The 22,214-nt window shown below is 43.1% G+C and overlaps 1 protein-coding gene across 2 annotated transcripts in view; it reads right to left on the bottom strand.

Annotated features, from left to right (window-relative positions):
* The window catches only part of pde4d (phosphodiesterase 4D, cAMP-specific), a 1,628,454-nt gene extending 1,606,671 nt beyond the window's left edge, over positions 1 to 21,783 (bottom strand). The window contains exon 1 of one of the 2 annotated variants that reach the window (XM_041186415.1): positions 21,729 to 21,783. The gene's annotated coding sequence lies outside the window, so the exon portion shown is untranslated. The remainder of the gene's footprint in view (positions 1 to 21,728) is intronic. The other variant, XM_041186370.1, reaches the window with a different exon arrangement.
* Between the last annotated feature and the right edge of the window lie 431 nt (positions 21,784 to 22,214).

Here is a 22,214-nt window from a genome sequence, read left to right as displayed (position 1 = left end):
TGACTGCCTTTGACATCAAGCCAGCATTTGACCGGGTGTGGAATCAAGGAGCCCCAGCAAAACTGGAGTCAATGGGAACAAAAACAGAAAATGCTGGAAAAACTTAGCAGTTTTTGCTTCAGATTTCCAGCACCTGCACTATTTTGCTTTTATCTTGGAGTCAATGGGAATCGGGGGAAACTCTTCATCGTTTAGAATCATACCTAGCACAATGAAAGCTGATTGTGATTGTTCAAGGCTAAGCATCTCAGTCCCAAGACATGGCTGCAGGAGTTCCTCAGGATCGTGTCCTAGGCTCAACCATCTTCAACTGCTTCATCAATGACAGTTCCTCCAAGGCAAGGTCAGAGTAGGAAGTTTGCTGACAATTGCACAATGGTCAGCACCAATTGCAACTCCTCAAATACTGACACAGTCTGTGCCCACATGCAGCAAGACTTAGATAACAGTCAAGCTTGGGCTGTTAAATGGCAAGTAACATTCATGCCACACAAGTGTCAATAAATGACCACATCCAACAAGGGGGAATCTAATCATCTCCCCTTGACATTCAATGGCATTACCATTGCTGAATCCCTCACCATCAACATCCTGAGTGTTACCATTGACCAGAAACTAAGCTGAAACAGCCATATAAATATTGTGGCTACAAGAGCAGGTCAGAGACTGGGAATTCTGTGACGAGTAATTTCCCTCCTAACTCCCCAAAGCCTGTCCACCATCTATAAAGTACAAGTCAGAAGTGTGATGGGATATTTGCCACTTGCCTGGGTAAGTACTGCTCCAACTACACTCATGAAGCTCAACATCATCCAAGGTAAAGCTGCCCACCTGATAAGCATCCTGTGCACCACCCTCAATATTCATTCCCTCCGCCTTCAGCAGATGTGTACCATCTACAAGATGCACTGCAGCAAATCACCAAGACTCCTTCGACAGCACTTACAAACATGCGATCTCTACCACCTAGAAGGACAAGGGTAGCAGGTGCATGGAACAACATCACTTACAAGACCCTGTCCAATCCACACACCATCCTAACTTGGAACATATCACTGTTCCTTCATTGGGTCAAGATTCTGGAATTTCCTCCCTAACAGCACAGTGTGTATATTAAGGCCACATGGACCTCAGTGGTTCAATAAGGTAACTCACCGCCACCTTCTCAAGAACAATTAGGAACAGCAATAAATGCTGGCCTCACCAGCGAAACTCATATCCCAATAACAAATTTAAAAAGTGCTATGTTCGTCAACCCTCCTTGTTATCTCCTCAAATAATTCAGTTAAGTTAGTTAAACAGAACCTCCCCTTAACGAAGCAATACTGACTGTCCTTGATTAATCCATAGCCTAAGTGATGATCAGTACTTTCCTATAAAAACATGCGAACATACAAATTAGGAGCAGGAGTTGGTCACTCAGCCCCTCGAGCCTGCTCCGCCATTGAATAAGAAAATGGCTGATCGGATTGTGGCCTCGACTCCACATTCCACCTACCCCCAATAGCCTTTGATTCCCTGATTATTAAAGGATCTATTTACCTCTGCCTTAAAGATATTCATTGGCTCTGCCTCCAACGCTCTCTGGGGAAGAGAGTTCCAAAGATTCACAACCCTTCACATGTCTGTTTTAAATGGGAGACCCTTTATTTTTAAATTGTGTCCCCTAATTCTAGTCTCTCCCACAAGAGGAAACATCCTTTCAGCATCCACCCTGTCAAGTACCCTCAGGATCTTATATGGGCATAATTTTATGTGCCGTGGGTGGGCACACGGCTGACCCAATCAGGCGTAAAATAGTGCATGATGATATTGGGTGGTGTCCCGATGACATCGCACACTTGCACGACATTTTGGTTGGCAGGAATGCGCAGGGTCGGCAGCACACCTGTCGAAAATTAAGAGGCCTATTAAGGCCATTAATCAATTAATTAACTGCTATTTTTTGCTGCCTGTCCAACCTTACGGTTGGCAGGTGGGTGAATTAGCCAGACGGCCTTTGGATTTTTGAGGAAACCTCATCCATGGGCGGGATGGGATTTCCAATAATAATTATTTAAAAAATAATAGAGTTTGAGCAGAATTTTTATCATCAACATGTTTAGGTGAGTGATTCTTATGCGTGGAAATTTTTTCTGGGATTTTTAAATCTTTATTTAAGGGTTTAAAATTCTTCAGCTCCCTGAGGCAGCTCTCTGGCTTCAGGGAGCTTTCATTGCGCACTCCCCGATGCCTGTGCTGACTTCAGTGCTCACTCTCCTCCTGCCCTCACCCTGGCAGCACTGAGCCTTTCAGCGCATATTTCACGCTGGCTGGCCAGCCAGTGTGAAATCGCGGTCAGGGACTGATCACAGGCAGCGGGCTGATTCCCAGCTGCTCCCGGGCCCGCCCGTCCAACAACCTCAAAATCCTGCCCCTATGTTTCTATAACATAAGCTCTCAATCTTCTAAACTCCAATGGATACAGGCCCAGCCTGTCCAGCCTTTCCTCAAAAGATAATGCCCCCATCCCAGGTATCAGTCAAGTCCCTTAGAATTTTTTTTCAATAATTTGCCCACCACCAAGGTTAGTCTGATCGTTGGTAATTCCCAGTCTATCCCTTCCTCCCTTTTTAAGCAATGCTACAATGTTAGCAGTCCTCTGCACCATGTCTGTAGCCAAAAGGCAATCATGTAGTGGTATTGTCGCTAGACTAGTAATCCTGAGACCCAGGGTAATGATCTGGGGACCCGGGTTTGAATCCCACCACGACAGGTGGTGGAATTTGAATTCCATTAAAATCTGGAATTAAAAGTCTGATGAAGTGATTATTGTAAAAACCCACCTGGTTCACAAATGTTCTTTAGGGAAGGAAATCTACTATCTTTACCTGGTCTGGCCTATATGTGACTCATGACTCTTAAATGCCCTCTGAACAAGGACAATTAGGGATAGGCAATAAATGCTAGCCTAGCCAGTGAATTCCATGAATGAGGGGAAAAAAAGAAAGCATTGGAAAATGATGGCTGGAGTTCCTGCACTTCTGTCCTTCTTTCTCTTAATAGGCTGGGTTACATTTCATTTGGGACTCTTACACTTGCATGTACAGGGAGTTAGTCTTTAATCAGCTCTACTGTTTCCTCAGTTATCCTCTTTCTCTTTACATATTTACATAGCACCTTTGGGTTTTCTATGATTTTGTGGCAATATATTTCACATCCCCCTTTGCTTTTTCCTAATTTCCTATTTAAATCCTGAACTTTTTATTCTGCTGTAGTCTTTCTGCAGTATTGACCTTCAGAATTTGACAAAAGCTTCCATTTTTTGCCTTATCCTACCCTGTGTGCTCCCTGACACCCAGGGGGCTCTAGATTTGGGAGTCCCACCCTTCTTCTTAGTGGGAACGTATTTGTTCTGAATTCTTGCTACTTGAATGCTTCCCACTGCTCTGGCACTAATTTATTTTCAAGTAGCTGTTTCCAGTTCATATTTGTTAAATCACATCTTAGCTTAATAAAATTGGTCAATTGAGAACATTTATTCACGCTCCTTTGTCTTTTAGCAAAATTTAACTGAATTGTGATTACTATCACCAAAATGCTCTCCCTCATCTACCCACTCAACTTAATTCCCTAAAACTAAGTCAAGGCCTCCCCTTCTCTTGTTGGGCTGGTTATGTACAAGCTAAAAAAAGTCTCTTGAAGAATCCTGCACCCAGTTAATGTTAGGGTTTGTTAAAATCCTTAAGGTATTATTGCCCTATTGCTTCTGCACTTGTCAGCAACTTGTTTATTTAATCTTTTTTTCCTTTTCATATGTGGGCATCGCTGGCAAGGCCAGCATTTGTTGCCTATCCCAATTGCCCTTGAACTGAGTGGCTTGCTGGGTCATTTCAAAGAACAAAGAACAAAGAACAAAGAACAAAGAACAAAGAAAAGTATAGCACAGGAACAGGCTCTTCGGCCCTCCAAGCCTGCGCCGATCATATTGCCCGTCAACTAAAACATTTTGCACTTCCGGGGTCCGTATTCCTGTATTCCCATCCTATTCATGTATTTGTCAAGCTGTATCTTAAACACCACTATCGTACCTGCTTCCACCACCTCCTCTGGCAGTGAATTCCAGACACTCACTACCCTCTGCGTAAAAAAACTTGCCCCACACATCTCCTCTTTGGTTTTCTCCTCTCATCTTAAATCTATGTCCCCTAGTAATTGACTCTTCCACCCTGGGAAAAAGCTTCTGACTATCTACTCTGTCCATGCCACTCATAATTTTGTAAACTTCTATCAAGTCACCCCTCAATCTCCTTCGCTCTAGTGAGAACAATCCAAGTTTCTCCAACCTCTCCTCATAGCTAATAACCTCCAGACCAGGCAGCATCCTGGTAAAACTCCTCTGCACTCTCTTCAACACCTCCATATCCTTCTGGTAATGTGGTGACCAGAATTGCATGCAATATTCCAAGTATGGCCTAACCAAGGTTCTATACAGCTGCAGCATAACTTCCCAGCTTTTATACTCAATACCCCTGCCAATGAAGGCAAACATGCCATATGTCTTACAAAAACAGAATTATTTGGAAAAACTCAGCAGGTCTGGCAGCATCGGCGGAGAAGAAAAGAGTTGACGTTTCGAGTCCTCATGACCCTTCGACAGAACTTGAGTTCGAGTCCAAGAAAGAGTTGAAATATAAGCTCCACAAACACACCTTAAACCAGCTTATATTTCAACTCTTTCTTGGACTCGAACTCAAGTTCTGTCGAAGGGTCATGAGGACTCGAAACGTCAACTCTTTTCTTCTCCGCCGATGCTGCCAGACCTGCTGAGTTTTTCCAGGTAATTCTGTTTTTGTTTTGGATTTCCAGCATCCGCAGTTTTTTTGTTTTTATCTCTATGCCATATGCCTTCCTGACTACCTTATCCACCTGCGTTGCCACTTTCAGTGACCTGTGGACCTGTACACCCAGATCCCTCTGCTCGTCGATGCACTTAAGGGTTCTGCCATTTACTGTATAATTCCTGCCTGTATTAGACCTTCCAAAATGCATTACCTCGCATTTGTCCGGATTAAACTCTACCATTTCTCCGCCCAAGTCTCCAACTGATCTATATCCCATTGTATCCTTGACAATCCTCTTCACTATCTGCAACTCCTCCAACCTTAGTGTCGTCTGCAAACTTACTAATTAGCCCAGTTACATTTTCCTCCAAATCATTTATGTATTCTACAAACAGCAAAGGTCCCAGCACTGATCCCTGTGGAACTCCTCTAGTCACAGCTCTCCATTCAGAAAAGCACCCTTCCACTGCTACCCTCTGTCTTCTATGACCAAGCCAATTCTGTATCCATCTTGCCAGCTCACCTCTGATCCCGTGCGACTTTACCTTCTGTACCAATCTGCCATGAGGGACCCTGTCAAAGGCCTTAATGAAATCCATGTATATAACATCCACTGCCCTTCCATCGTCGATCATCTTTGTCACTTCCTCGAAAAACTCGATCAAGTTAGTGAGACACGACCTCCCTTTCACAAAACCATGCTGCCTCTTACCAATACGCCCATTTGCTTCCGAATGGTAGTAAATCCTGTCCCGAAGAATCTTCTCCAATAAATTGCCTACCACTGACGTAAGGCTCACCGGCCTGTAATTTCCTGGATTATCCCTGCTACTCTTCTTAAACAATGGAACAACATTGGCCATTCTCCAGTCCTCTGGGACCTCACCCATAGCCAGTGAGGATGCAAAGATTTCAGTCAAGGCCCCAGCAATCTCTTCCCTTGCCTCCCTGAGTACTCTGGGGTAGATTGCATCTGGCCCTGGAGACTTATACACCTTAATATTCTTCAAGACACCTAACAACTCCTCTTTTTTGATCTCAACGTGATCTAGGCTATCTACACACTCTTCCCTAGACAAATCAACAGGTGAATACTGATGAGAAGTATTCATTTAGTATCTCTCCCATTTCTTCTGGCTCCACACACAGATTCCCACCTCTGTCCCTGAGTGGGCCTACCCTTTCCCTGGCTACCCTCATGCTTTTTACATATGTATAAAAGGCCTTGGGATTTTCCTTAATCCTCGTTGCCCAGTGACTTTTCATCACCCTTTTTAGCCCTCCTGACTCCTTGCTTAAGTTTCTTACTACTTTGTTTGTATTCTCCACGGGCTTCATCTGTTCCCAGCTTTCTAGCCCTTACGAATGCTTCCCTTTTCTTTTTGACTAATCTCACAATATCCTTCGTTATCCAAGGTTCCTGAAACTTGCCATGCTTATCCTTCATCCTAGCAGGAACATGCTGGTCCTGAATTCTTATCAACTGACGTTTGAAAGCCCCTCACATGTCAGTTGTTGATTTGCCCTCAAACATCCGCCTCCAGTCTAGATTCCTCAGTTCCTGCCTAATATTGTTATAATGAGCCTTCCCCCGATTAAGCACCTTAACCCGAGGACTCCTGTTATCCTTATCCACCAGTACCTTGAAACTCACTGAATTATAGACACTTATCCCGAAATGCTCTCCTACTGAAACTTTGACCACCTGGCCAGGTTCATTCCCTAATACCAGGTCCAGTATTGCCCCTTCCCTAGTTGGACTATCTACATATTGTCTCAGGAAGCCCTCCTGGATGCACCTTACAAATTCTGCACCATCCAAACCCCCTGCACTAAGTGATTCCCAGTCAATATAGGGAAAGTTAAAATCACCCACCACAACAACCCTATTGCTTTTACATCTTTCCAAAATCTGCCTACATAACTGTTCCTCAATCTCCTGCCGGCAACTGGAAGGCCTATATTAAACCTCCAACACTGTGACTGCACCCTTCCTATTCCGGAGCTCTACCCATATTGCCTCGCTGCATGAGCCCACCGAGGTGTCCTCCTGTCTTACAGCTGTGATATTCCCCTTAACCAGCAGTGCAACTCCCCCACCTCTTCTAAATCCCTCTCTATCCTGCCTGAAATATCTAAATCCTGGAATGTTTATCTGCCAATCCTGTCCATCCTTCAACCAAGTCTCTGTAATAGCAATAACATCATAGTCCCAAGTACCAGTCCAAGCTCTAAGCTCTTCTGCCTTGCATTTCAGACCCCCAGTCCCACTGTGTTCAGTAATTCCTCCCTGCCTGCCCTTCCTCTTAGTCCATCTGGCCATATTCACTGGTTTCCAGTCATTTATTTCACCTGCTGACTTATTGCTCTGGTTCCCATCCCCCTGCCATTCTAGTTTAAACCCTCCCGAGTGACACTAGCAAAACTCGCAGCCAAGATATTGGTGCCTCTCCAGTTTAGATGCAACGCGTCCTTCTTGTACAGGTCCCACCTGCCCCGGAAGACATCCCACTGATCCAGATATTGGAAACCCTCCCTCCTACACCATCTGTTCAGCCACGTGTTCAGCTGCACTATCTTCCTATTTCTACCCTCACTGGCATGTGGCACAGGGAGTAATCCTGATATTACAACCCTTGAGGTCCTGTTTTTTAACTTTCTGCCTAAATCCCTGAACAACCGCTGCAGGACCTCGTCACTCTTCCTGCCTATGTTGTTAGTACCAATGGGTACCACGACCTCTGGCTGTTCTCCCTCCCCCTTCAGAATGTCCTGCACCCAATCAGAGACATCCTGGACCCTGGCACCAGGGAGGCAACATACCATCCTGGTGTCTCTTTCACGACCACAGAAGTGCCTATCTGAGCCCCTGACTATAGAGTCCCCTATGACAATTGCTCTTCTGTGCTTTGACCTCCCCACTGCTGAACAACAGAGACAGCCGTGGTGCCACTGCTCTGGCTACTGATAGGCCATCCCCCCCAACAGTATCCAAAATGGTATACCTGTTAGAGAGGGGGACAGCCACAGGAGATTTCTGCACTGATTGCCTGCCCCTTCTAGCGGTCACCCATCTATCTGTCTGTACCTTGGGTGTGACCACGTCTCCAAAACTCCTGTCAATGATGCTTTCCGCCACCTGAATGCTCCTAAGTGCATCCAACTGCTGCTCCAACCGATCCATGCAGTCTGTGAGGAGCTGCAATTGGGTACACTTCCTGCAGATGTAGTTGTCCGAGGGCATTTTAAGAGTCAGCCACATTCCTGTGGGTCTGGAGTCACATGTAGGCCAGGCCAGATAGGGAACAGTCTCGAAACGTCAACTCTTTTCTTCTCCACCGATGCTGCCAGACCTGCTGAGTTTTTCCAGGTAATTCTGTTTTTGTTAGCGAACAGTAGATGTTCCTCCATGAAGGACATTAGTGAACCAAAAATTAGTGACTGGGATAATATTTTGGAAGTGGAAATAGGAGGTCCTAATGATGGTGTGTACTGGGATCTAATCTCAGGCTCAAATATAATTCCAAGGATGTGAACAGTCTGATTCCACCTCAGACGGTTGACAGGGAGAACAATGGAATTTGCAGTTTAATCAAGTTACTTAAAAATGTTAAAGGAATTCTCCAGTGTTGATACAGAGAAACTATGGGAGAGATCCAGCACAAAAAGGCATAATCTGAATAGTAGTGCTCAGCCATTTGTGAGTAATATCAAGAATCATTTTTTCACACAAAACATAGTGGAAATCTTGCTTCCTCCAACGGCTGTGAATATTGGATCAATTGAAATTTTCACGTGAATGGAAGATGGCATCTGTTTTGTAAACCTATGTGATGCCCAAAGATGCAAAGAGGTTACAGGTGTTTGTTCAGAAGGGACAACAGCTTTATTATTGGCTAGCAGCAGCACAAGAGGACAATACAATCTGCAGACCACTTCACTTTCCCAAAATATAAAGGGTCATTACTGGTTCTTGTTTCTATTTGGAAATCAGTGCTTAATTCTCCAAAATTATTGTTTCATCTCAACGTGAACACCATCTGAGATAAGGGTACCATCTCCTAGTAATCAGTCCCATCTTTGCTTTCATACTGCCTGTAACCTTCTTTCTGATTTGAAACAGCGATCTTATGTCACTGAGGGCAATTGTGTCTTCTGTCTTCTGTGCTTGTTTGTTAATCCATTCTCACTCGTCTTTTTGAGCACTTCTCTTCATCTCTTTATCTTTATTTATGTAGACCTGATGGAAGACATTATTTCTTGTTTCATTTTTTTGTCTTTTCTGCGGAAGCACCTTTCTTTCTGCTATAAGATCCCATGTATGGTCATTGGTCCATGCTTTCTTCAATGGCTTTTGGTATCCTTTCCCCTGTTGCTTTCATTGGTGTCTTCAGTTCCTCCCACCAGTCTGCTGTTCCAGGCATTGAGTATTACGGAAGCTAACCAAGGATTCTCTGGATTGAAATGGATCCATGATGGTCAACTTGCAGATTTGGACTTTGTTGATGGTATCGATGCCCTGTCAGACAGCATAATATGGTTTCAACAGCTTATTAACTGAGTCAGCAATCAGGCTGAGCAAGTAGGACTCACCATAAACACCAAGAAAACAAAAACTAGGTTGATGGGAAACTGCCAGCAAACAACAGATGTTAATGTCAATCAAAACAAAGTTGACATCAAAGAAGGCTTCACCTATCTGAGTAGTTCCATTGCCACTGTTGAGCAGAGCCATCGTCAAAGAGCTTAACGTGAGAATAAGAAAAACATCATCAGCTTTCAACCAACTGAAAAAGATTTGGAACAGTAAAAAGCTTTCCATGAAAACAGAGCTTAGATTCTACTGTGCAAATATGCTCTCCACTCTCCTATATGGCTGTGAAACTTGGAAACAAAAAACTTGACAAGAAAGGAAACTGGATGCCATTGATACCAGATGTTTTCGAAGGATTCTAAGCACACACTGTTGGGATTTTATACCCCCAAGACTGAAGTAAGAAAACACTCAGAACAGTTTCATCCATCATTTGCAAAAGACAACTTAGTTGGCCTGGCCATGTCACCCAACTCCTGTCATCATGACCTGCCCATCAGGACGTGTGGTGGGGTGGGGTCCAACTTTGCTTTTTATTCATTCGCAGGATGTGGCCATCACTGGCTAGGCCAGCATTTATTGCCCATCCCTAACTGTCCTTGTTGAGATGGCATTTAAGCTGTGGACCCAGAGTCACATGTAGGCCAGGCCAGGGAAGGACAACAGATTTCCTTCCCTAAAGGACATTAGTGAACCAGACAGGTTTTGATGACAATCAACACTTTTAGACTTTTAATTCAAATTCCACCATCTGCCATGGTGGGATTCGAACCCAGGTGCACAGAGCACTATCCTGGATCTCTAGATTATCAGTCTAGTGACACCACCTCCCCTGGATGTGAAAGAAGAAGGAGACACAAGCTGAACTGGCACCAGACTCTCAATCAAGATCTCCAGCTGCTCAATAGACGCTGGAGCAACTCAAGAACATTGGCCGTGGACAGGAGAAAATAGAGTGCTTTGGCTACCTCATGCAGCTTTAGACGAGGGAGCTACTAAGTCTAAGTCAACATGAACATGATATGTATTCTTCAGCATGGGGTAGAATTTTATGTCCCGTGGGCGGGCCCATGCCTGACCCAATCAGACGTAAAATCGCACAAGATGATGTTGGGTAAGCGTCCCGACATCATCGTGTACTTGCACGATATTTCGCTCATTTGCCGACAGTTATGAGGGCAATTAAGCCCATTAATGATGGAATTATTTGCTATTTTTCATAGTCCGTCCAACCTTATGATTGGCGGACGGGCGAATCGGCCAGGCGGACTTTACATTTTTCATCCAACCTCATCCAAGGGCAGGATGAGGTTTCCGTTATTAAGTAAAATAAAAATATTTTCAGGTGCTTAATTGTGATACTTGGACATTTTCTTCCAGTTTTTTAAAACTTTATTTGATGCTTTTTGGGTCTGCAACTCCTTGAGACAGAGATCTGCCTTCAGGGAGCTTTCTCTTAGCACTCACCCACACCCACATTGACGTCATCACCCACTCTCCTCTTGTCCCCACCCCGGCAGCACTGAGCTTTTCACCGCGCGCTTCATGCTGGCTGGCCAATTCACAGTCGGGGGCCGATCGCGGTCAGCGATCTGTTTCCCAGCCAATCCTGGGCCCACCGATTGCACCATCCGCCGAGCTAAAAATTCAGGCCATGGAGTTTATACATGGCAATATCTGCTTCCCCAAATGCAATCGTTAGCTTTAAAACAATCCTCAATGCCATTCTTACTTAAAGGGAAATGAAGAATAGAGGACAGCACTTTACGTCACCATGGCCTATGACATGTATTTACCAACAACAGACAAAAGCAGAGTGAAGATGGAATGAAGCTCATGCTACAACCAGAATTATAACCAATCAGATCTTGAAGCTGCATGTCACAAATTGGATCAATCACTTTCAGCATTGTAGTAAAGCCTCCTTTCCCAAGGTTAACAGAATAATTGTCTGTGATATTCCCCACATTCCAAAGCAGAAAAATTACATTTTCATGTAGTTTGATGACCAGGGTAGCAAAATCATAGCATAATAAGACGATGAAAATGTCAATGAAAAATTGGTGCTAATATCAGCAAAGGAGAAAGGAGGATTGGTGCATCAAACAATAAAGGCCGGATTTTCACAGAGTTGTTAAGACTCTGCAGGCACTTAAAGATGGCCGATATGACCTGCATGCATAGATCCTGGCCCCATTTCCAAAGATCCAATTTTTCCTGCGCGTGAGAAGGAGCGGGACATGATTCACACAGGGGAAAGAACAAACTCAGAAAAATCATTTGAATTTAGTGCTGAATTCAAACAGACTCCATTTTGGTGTTGCAACGGCCTTAACCCTCAGCAGGGGAGTCATGAATAGATGGAGTAGATGTAAACACACTTGAAGGGCATATAAGGCCTGTTTAAGTGATTTGATCTGAAATTTTTAAACTCCCCACTCTTTAAATATTAAAAAAAGGCTGCAACTGTCAGTGAGTATTAAAAAAAACCCTTTGCTGGACTGCTTCGATTGACAGACTATCTGGTGTAAGTTAGAAAAAATTAGTACATATTCATGCAGTTTAAAAAGAGCTCTTTGTTGACATGTCCCCAAGGGCTAGCATTACATCATTTAAATGCTTGGCTAAGTTCCAAAAGCTACAATTATCTTAGCACTGGGTTCTGAGTTCAGTTTGATTCACATTTTAAAGAGTGTATTAAAGGATTGACCACCTTTAATGTTGAATCTGAATAGAAATTTGTTTGTTTTTCTAAAGATATTAATCACTTGAGTAAATTTAAAAGCTTTGAATGGATTTCATGAATGTGAGTTTTTATTTAAATCAAGTTTGTTTAATTGAGAGTTGTACGAGATTTGAGAAGTGTTTTTTCATCTCCACAAGACTGCTGAAGTCTGTCCATGGTGCATACTGGGTAAGTTGGCATTGAGTTTACATGGGGGTCACACGAAGCATGGGTGTGGGTGGAGGCCTGATTTGGAATTGAGTTGGCATGGGGATTATGAGGAGCAATGGTGCCTGGGTTTGGGTCTAGGTGAGGGTGTGTGAGGGGGTGACAATTAAGAGGGCCCTACAGCTTGTGAAAGAACTGGGATAAAGTCCCAGAGGACTGAGGCATGTCTTCTAACCAGCCTGCCTCAGCACCCGCCTGCCCCTGTGGTCCGTCCCACGAAAATTGCATATGTTGGGGCACTTTTTACTCAGATATGTCTGGCAAGTTGAGAAATTTCTTGACACAAGGTACCCGCCTCAGTAGTGAAAATCCAGCCTAATTCCAGATGCCTTACAAGGAGAGCAACAGACACAACATTTTTTAAAAAGGGGAAAACCACTTCCACCAATTAACCTTGCTCAAGCCACCTCTTTTTATACTTTCATATTAATTTCTTTAAATATTATTTGTTGCTATCTTATGACAGGTTGCTGCTGTTTGGTAACAAATGACAAATACATGCAAATTATCATCAAGTGCAGGACTTTTATTTCTCAATTATTTAGTACGTAATTGTTTTCAGCTTATGTTAGCACAGGAGTTGACCCTTGGAGCTTGTGCTTTATTTCAAGTGTTTGACGTTTAGCATACCATTCCATTTTTGGCCATACTGTAAATCAATAGTTAACATAAAATACCTTACCCTGTTCCTGAAGTAATTATGTTACAACACCAAAAATAATGAAAGAACACAACTGAGGCTATGCCTTCGACAAACCATATGCAATCTGATCATTTCTGGCTTCTAACTCATTTAGTCACCCAAGGGAAATTTCAACAACATCTTCTTGACCCACCCTTCCTCAGAGATAATCAAGCAATACCTCACAACTTCTCTTCACATCTGCAATACTTAAACCAAAAACTGTTTTCCAAAGATGGCATTTCCCTGCTAACTTCAGGATATGGATCTTTTTGTCCAGAATTTTACACCCCCCACCGCACCCCCCCCCCCCCCACCCCCCCACCTCCCCCCCCCCCCCCCCCCCCACCCCGCCCAACCTCCCCTACAGCTGCGGGGCAGGGGGGGAGCATGAAAGTAAGGTTCCTGCCCACCCCAACCACACAATTTGATGCTGGGGCAGGCAAAGCCTCTGACGGGAAGCTTGCCCTTCTCCAATTGAGGCCCTTAAATGGCCAATTAATGGTCACTTAAGAGCCGTTTCCCACCCAGCCTCAATTTTTAGTCTGGCGGGAGGATTGAACTTGCATGGCAGAAGGTTGAAAATTAACAAAGTTGCATCCTGGGTGAGGAGAGGGTATGAGGTTGCTTCCATCAGAAGCTCCCTTCTGAAGTCGGGCGCCCCTCCCCCGCCTTAAGGTCCAGTGGCCTCTGGACCTCCCTCCCCTATCCCCGGCCTCTCCCCTGAGACCCCGATCACCCACTTTATGCACTCCCACCCCCAGGCGTTCCCCACCCTCCCCGACCTGGGACTCCTTGGACATACCTGGGCCTCCAGTGCCCGGACTTAGTGTCAGACATCCTCCTGCATATCTTCTCTGTCCACTGCAGCGCTGTCGCTGCAGGGACTGGAGAGCTGCTGGCAAATCAGATTGGCCAGCAGGTCTCTAAGGTTGGACTTCCTCCCAAGTGAGGGGTGGCAGTCCCGCCTGCCCCCACTTAACATTCATTCAAACATGAAATGGTTTTGGGGCACTCAGAGTCAGCGGGGACTCTTTGGATGGTGGGAAGCGAGACCCCCGCCATCTGAAAAATTCAGGCCTATATTTTTTATCTATTCATGTATGTTGACATCATTTGCAAAGCCAGTATTATTGTCCATCCCCAATTACGTTTGGGAAGATGATGGTGAGCAGTCGTCTTGACAACTGAGTGACCTGCTAGGCTATTTCAGAAGATAGTTAAGAGCCAACGACATATAGGTCTGGAAACACATGTAGGCCAGACTGATAAGAATAGCTGATTTCCCTCCTTGAAAAATATTAGTAAATTAATTGGTTTTTTGCTCTATCTGGTACTTGCATGATCCCCATATTGGTATTAGTTTTTTATTTCAGATTTACACAACTAAATTTAAATTCCCCAACTGCTATTATGAAATTTGAACTCACCCTTCCAGATTATTACAGCACTTCTTTGAATTAGTCCAGTAACACAACCACTATGCTAGCATTCCCAATAAATATCCAATTATGTTCCATGCTATGTGTGAAAGTATCTGCCCATACTTATACCTATAATCTTCAAACTCATCCTTAACTAAATGAAAACAGAAAGTGCTGAAAAAACTCAGCAGGTCTGGCATCATTTGTGGAGAGATAAACAGAGTTAACGGTTCAACTCTTCATGACTCTTTTTCGGAAATGAAGAGAGATAGAAATGTGATGGGTTTAATCAAATACTTTGCAGCTAATCAATGCAAAACTTCTTGTTCTTTCTTGAAGTTTGGTCCAAATCATCACTCATTTACAAAGAGAAACATCAAAGGCTTTTGCAAGCACAGAAATAAAATGATAATTAAAATGGAAGGTATTGAACAAAATGAACAGGACAGAAAGGCAGCAATACTGGAAAATAATGGTTTAATGGCTTAATTAGGTTCATGTCGTACATAAATAAAGGGAAGAGGAGTCCTAGGTAAAGGATTTTCGATTGGATGTTATATAATTCCAGTAAGGATCCTTAGTCTTGTTTAATTGGTTGCAAGAAGTGGCAGATCAACTGATTTGACTTATGGATTTAAAGCAATTTCCCTTCTGTACAGATTTACAAAATTTGTTGGATCCTCACACTTGGAGAAATTTCAATTATTCCTTTTTCTACTTAATACTGTGCAATTGGAATAAACCACATGACCCCAAATTTCCTTTGGAATTATACCAGGCTCCCACTATAATTCCAGGAAAAGGATTTCAATCGCCTATCTGAATTACCAGTCAGCCTTAAAATTGATGGAACCACTGCCTTGCGGGTCATGCATGAAGAGAACACTTCTGGAACAGCAATGGAAAATATGTGAGGTTTTGTCAGTATTTCCAGAGGCAATGTGCACTAATGAAGATAGATTGGAGGAGTCCATCTCTACATGAGTGCTGTGTTGTCTCAGGCATTTATGTTGTTATCCCACTCTCTGGAAAGAGTAGCCACCTACGTGGACAATCAGGGGCAGCAGGCAATTGTGTGCATGCTGCCCCAGATCAATGGCTTCCGCACTAAGTCAGGCACTATAAGTGAAGGAAAGCCTTGCCTTGGCTCTTCAACTCCTCACTGAAGTACAGCAAAGTGCTCTCCAGCTGTTGGCTAGCAGGCAAGTGCAGGTGGATCTGAGAGGGAAAGTGGAGAAAGTGCAAATGGAAATGGGACTCTTCTCAAGGCGTTCTCACTTCTCAACCTTTGTCTCCTCCAACCACTCCTAAACAGAACCACATGTGCTGCTTCCTGCCCGGTGACTGAACCTGCTTTTTTGGGGGAGTCTTTGGCAATGCCCTCACAGGCCCCACAGCCCAGAGAATGCTTGCCATTGGCAATTTAGCTGTCAGAGCAGGAAAATGAACAGCCTGCCTCTTGCTGTATTGAAGCTACCGGGGTATGTATGGAAAATGGAAGAGGAAGATGTCATAATTGCACAAGGGGATTCACTTGGGTGTTTGTAACAATATCAATGTCATTACATCTATGCAAATTTCAATGAACCAAGGACTTTATTTGAAGTCTCCATTGCCTGGCCATCTCCATTGATGCCTTCCGAATTCCAGATGGACATTGGTATTACTGTAAAAAGAGACATGTCTAAGCTTTTCATCTCCCACTCATCAGGACACTGGCAAGAATACCAATATAAGGGGGAAACAACTATGCTGTATGTGAAGAGAATGCTGATTAGTTGGCAAGTGGCCTTACCATGGAGAATGCACCACTGATGGTGACTGGTATTTAACTGCCAAGCATTGTTTGAAATTTAAACCAGACAGCTTGTCCCTGATTGGTCAAGGCATTACCCTGAGGAGTGAGTCATCGAATGGCTGTCACTTATTTTGTTTAGCTGAAACAGACACAATGTATGTACATGTTCTTTCTGTCTGCAAAAAACAGGGCCCTGTGTATTAATATGTGTAGCTTCCAGTACACGCAAATGTGTCATATTGTGAGTCCGACCGACAATTTTAAATTGATTGTCAGCATAATTATTAGCACATTTTGAGGATTATTTAGCAAGTGTTGTCCAATCACTGAATCACATCTAATGTTGGACACTGTGTTTTGAATTTTGCAAGCACGGGCTGGTTGGGTACGGTCTGTGCCCTACCTGTTGTGAACAGCTTGGGGCAATGCTTGGCAATTAACTGTCAGTCACCATAAGTGGTGCATTCTCCATGGCAATGCCGCTTGCCAACCAATTAACACTTTCTTCACATATGGTAGAAACTGTTGTTTTCCCACTTATGTTGTATTCTTGCGAGTGCCTTGATGAGTAAAAGATGAAAAGTTTAGACATGCCTCTATTTTCATTCAAGGTCTGTACTGCCAAGTGACTATATGGATGTTAGTCTTCAGGAAAATGGTGTAACCGGAGAGGTAGATGAGTAAAGAGTGTGAATGTGATGACTGTTGGAATGATTTGTGTTGTGGTGGAGGGTGGAGGGCAGGGTCACAGGGTTCAGCACTGTTGTACCATATGGCTTCACACAGTCAGATTATCTGAACCGCGCCTGTATGAGGTCACCATAGACTTCTCTGGCAGCCAGGTGAGCAGTGGCAGGCTCCCTGACTACATCAGGGTCCTGCTCTTTCTCCTCCTGCTCCTCATCGGAGGACACAATAGTCAGCGACTTAATCCTCCTGTAGCTTCATTCCTCTCTGAAGTCCTTGTGCAAGGGACAGAAGATGCTGGAGATCAATAATGATACACACTGAAAGGCACCCCCAAATCTGTCCAGGCACCTAAATCGCATCTTCAGCAGCTCTTTGGCTTGCTCAATGATTTCCCTTGTGGCTCCTATCGTATCTTTCCTCTACATCAGCGTTAAGGCCCTTCACAGGTGTCATCAGCCAGGTCCTTGGAGGGTAGCCTCTGTCTCCAAGGAGCCATCAAAGTGCAAACACCTCTGGGAGATGTGACGATCACAGAATGAAGTAATCATTAAAGCTAACAGGATTTCTTATGTCAAATTGCTAACCTTCCAGTGGTCACTCTCATCTCTTGAGCTCATCTCTTTTGTCTTGTATACTTTTTACGCCCACTTTACAGTCAGCTACAGCACAGATCCAATACAAGACACGGTTCCTTTTGTTTCCCTGTTGTGTACTCCTGTCTTTCTTGGCACTTGCCAAATAGAAGATGGGTGCACAGCCCTTCCTCCAAGCTGCCAATGCATCCCAACTCCATCCACATGGAAGTACCAGGAATCATCCAAGAATTAAACTTTCTCTCCGATTTCACCTTCCCCAGCTGAGGGTTTTTGCAGCCTCTGTTCAACACCTTCCTGCTTGACACATTTCAGGTTGCGAACAAAGCATACATCAATCTTGTATTCCTGTTTATTAGCAATGAGCATCATAAAGCTCAATATCATTATGCTAGTGTGACTTTTGTGCTCTATGCATCAAGCATTCTTATGTGGTCTCTGAATGATATTGCCAATTTTGGGCCAACTTATTTTAAATTAAAAATAATTTTCTTTACTTTGTAATAAATTACTTTGAAATAATTAAGGCAACCTAAACCAATGTTGCCCAGTAGAAATTGCTGAGTGACCATATGCACTAACTTTGGTAGAATATGCCTTTATACACATACATCTACCACCATTCAGTAACCATGGATCTAAAGCACCCAAAATATCAAAAACAAGTTGCACATTTCACTTTTTGTCTTAACATTTTACAAATGCACAAAACAGTTAAAGTATATATGCATATGCTATGTGAATAGATGTATTAAAATCACATGCTCAATGACTGTCTATTATTCATTTTTATTTAACAATCAGAAATGAATTCAGCTGCGGCTGCATCGCACAGTAGTTACTGGCTAGTTTATGGACAACATTACCCTAAAATCATCAGCCCTGAGATTCTGCGAGGGTTCTCTCAATTATCATAACTTCCACCAAAACTGCTATTTCCTGGCCCAAGTAGGGAGATTGGATATCCAATTTTAAGTATAAAGTGAAGTAAAAATAGTGGCCCAGGATGAATTATATCCAAAACAAGAATTATGCCTCTGGACTAACAATCAAATACTACTTAAGTCAGTGCCCACAAAATCAATCACCAAGAATCAATTTTTATTGTATGTGCCAGAATATGAAATGTGAAGACAAACAGAAGGGATAACTTTATTTCCATAAAGCCAGGGATGACAGAGTTATCCAAAATAGAACAAACTTAATAACTGAATTATGTTGTTCATAATGCAAGCACAGTACTTTATTATTGCCTTTTGAACTATTCCAGTTCATTGAAACTAACCACCAATATTATGTAGCAATATTGGCAGGTTTCTTTTAGCACAGTAATAAACTGCAGCCTTAAATTGCATTAAAAAGGTATCATACTTAAACCACAAGAATTCCTGCATGATGAACATTGTTGGAACAAGCTGGGAAACAGATTTTCTTCTGAGGACATATTTAATATCCTCCAGAAATACTTGTTGTCATTTGTTGAAGTGTTTGGAACATGTTAGCAGTAATCAGTATCAAGATCAGTAATCACAGAGAACAGTTCGGCTGAAAAGGAGTTTCTTGAAAGTCTTCTAGGGGAGGTTCTAACCCCCAAGGACAGGTGGGTTGGGGGTGGGTGGGAGTTTAACCAGTATTAAAACCCCAAATGCATTTCCAATCCACCAACCTCGAGCTTTAAAAGAGCTTGTGAAAAGACATCTGTGGACAACAAAACTGCTTGCAGGTGATGTATTTTTTTAAAGAAGGATTTTTAGTTTTAACCCATGAAGGCCTGATTTCTCAGGCCTTGGAAAACACATCAGATAAAAAGAGGCAAGAAGGGCCATGAACTAACTGCATTGGCAGCACTATTTGTGGGCTAGATGGAGCAAGATTGTTTCCTTCAGGCCCAACAAGCTTATCTCTTTACAGATCCACAACTGGCCAACTCCACCTTGCCGCCATCCATGGTAGCCTGACCCTCAATCCCCATGATTTTTGACTTCCCACCCCTACTATCAACCATCTCCCAAGATCAGGTCTCCGTCCCCATGATCGCTGATTCTCTCCCTCCCCATGATCTTTGATTTCCCTGCCCCAACCCTAACAATGCCTCCTCCCCCACCCCACAAAGTAAAAGCAGGACTTTTAAGTCCCCAAACAAGAGATGACTCGTGGCCCTTAGCTATCAAATATCTCTGTTGAATAAGGATCAACATCTTAGTTAATTGACCAAAGAATGTTTTTGCAATCAACTCAAGGATTTAACCAGACATTTAAAAGAAAAACTTGAAAGCTGTAAGTTGTTAGTGGTGTCAATATCCAGTTAGGGGTTAGAATATTAAAATTATTACAGCTTTATATAATTTTTTATCTAAAGCTAAATGTAGTACATAATTAATCTTTTTGTATTGCTTTCATCTTTGTCAAGATAACACTAACAGCACTAATGTTTTGAGATATATCTTATATTAGAACTCATTAAAGAACTTTAGTATTTATAAAGCCAAAAGATAGGATTATAAAGTTAGAACCATAGAACCATAGAAAAGTTACAGCACAGATGGAGCCCATTCAGCCCATCCTGCCCATGCCAGCCTGAGGACACCCAGGTGCCCTTTCTAATCCCACCTTCCTGCACCCAGCCCATAGCCCTGCAGCTTACAGCACTTTAGGTGCAGATCCAGGTACTTTTTAAAAGAGTTCAACGTTCCTGCCTCTACCACCAACTTGGGCAGTGAATTCCAGACACCCACTACCCTCTGCATAAAAATGTTTTTCCTCATGTCCCCCCTACACTTTCTGCTACTTATCTTGAATCTATGTCCCCTGGTTCTAGAATTCTCCACCAAAGGAAACAATTTTATTCTGTCCACTCTATCTATTCCCCTCATAATTTTGTACACCTCAATCAAGTCACCTCTCAGCCTTCTTTGTTCTAAGGAAAATAACCCCAGCCTATCCAATCTCTCCTCATAGCTACACTTTTCTAACCCTAGCAACATTCTTGTAAACCACCTCTGCACTCTCTCCAGAGCTATTACATCCTTCCTGTAATGTGGTGACCAGAACTGCACACAATACTCCAGTTGTGGCTCACCAGTGTTACAATTCCAACATTATATCCTTACTTTTATATTCTATAACTCTGCCAATGAAGGAGAGCATTCCATATGCCTTCTTTACAGCCTTGTCTACTTGAACTGCTGCCTTCAGGGACCTGTACACTTGTACACCAAGTTAAGAGCTCATCAATAACTATTAAATTAGAAATGAATATCTATGGCAGTTCTAGTTTGATTTCTTTTTAAAAAGTCTTTACAACATTATGCCTGGAAATTTCCAGAACCCTTTTCCACCAATGCATCAGAAAAGAACACCTATCCGTCTTTGCCAAATTCTGGTGTTGGGATAATTTCCATAGCCAGCATGGGCTACTGCTGCATGCAAAGACACATCAGTGGCAGTCACCCTGGCTATATACATCCACCCTTCCAAGGTGGAGCAGAGTCTGCCAGAAAACCCAAAAATGCTGATAATTTTTTAAAACTCATCAGCTCACATTGGAACCACTCTTGGGGAAGACAATTAGGAATAACTACCACACTCTGACACAGCTACTAAGTCTACTGCCTCTGTGACAGGGATCCAAGGTGAAAAGGATGGGAGAACTAATGTGTATACAATACATAATCAGGGAACTTAATGCTTAAAAATATTTATTTTCTTTGCAAACCATTGTTCCATGGTACAGATTGACAGGGGTCCTGAGAATGGATTTCCTCAAGGCCTTGAAAAGGGAGATAAACAATTCAAGTTACAAAAGGTAGATTGTGGGCAGTTGGGATTAATGACACTCATGAATCATTGTAGTTCCCTAGAGCTTTGCTTGATGGCTTACAGGGATCATATGAAATAGCAACACAATAATTTTGTCACTAATAAATAGCAGTGAAAGATAAATAAAGGGATGAGATACAAAAACCTCCTTCATTTTCTCCTTTCCATTCTGTATGATTTTTATTCTATACACTCTCCCCTCTGATGTAGTATATTCTGGTTAGCATCCTGTGGCCTAACCAACACCTAGAAGCCTTTGAGATCTGCAGTGGGGACCTACAGGATTGTATTCTGGGCCCGACACTCTTTCTTCTCTACCAGAACTGACAGAAAGCTGTTCAGCCTTGCTCACCTGAGATCTAAGATGAAGGTGTCCTCATCAGAGGGTTGCTCTACACCGACGATGCTGTAGTAACATTCCATACTGAGGAACACCTGAGAAGCAAATGGACAAACTCTTTCATTGCTGTAACGAATTTGGTTTGCCCATCAGCATCAAGAAGACAAACTTCATGGTCCAGGATGTTGCCATACCACCATCTATCAGCATTGACATTGTGATGCTGAAAGTTGTTGATAGCTTCACATGTCTAGGCTCCACAGTCACCAAAAATCTGTCACTTGGTGCTGAAATCAAAACATGTATTGCAAAAGCTGCAGCTGCTATGTTCAAGCTGAGTAAGAGAGTGTGGAACAACAGAAACTGACTGAGAGCACCAAACTTCAACTCTACCAAGCACGTGCCCTCAATCCACCCCTCTACAGTGCTAGAAAGAAGAAAAGGCTGAACAGTTTCCACCTTCATTGTCTCAGATGTATCCTCAGCATCTCTTGGCAG

Source organism: Carcharodon carcharias, chromosome 1, assembly GCF_017639515.1.
Source record: "Carcharodon carcharias isolate sCarCar2 chromosome 1, sCarCar2.pri, whole genome shotgun sequence".
NCBI lineage: Eukaryota > Metazoa > Chordata > Chondrichthyes > Lamniformes > Lamnidae > Carcharodon > Carcharodon carcharias.
Note: the sequence above shows the minus strand (reverse complement) of the source record. Positions and strands in the feature narration are given on the sequence as shown.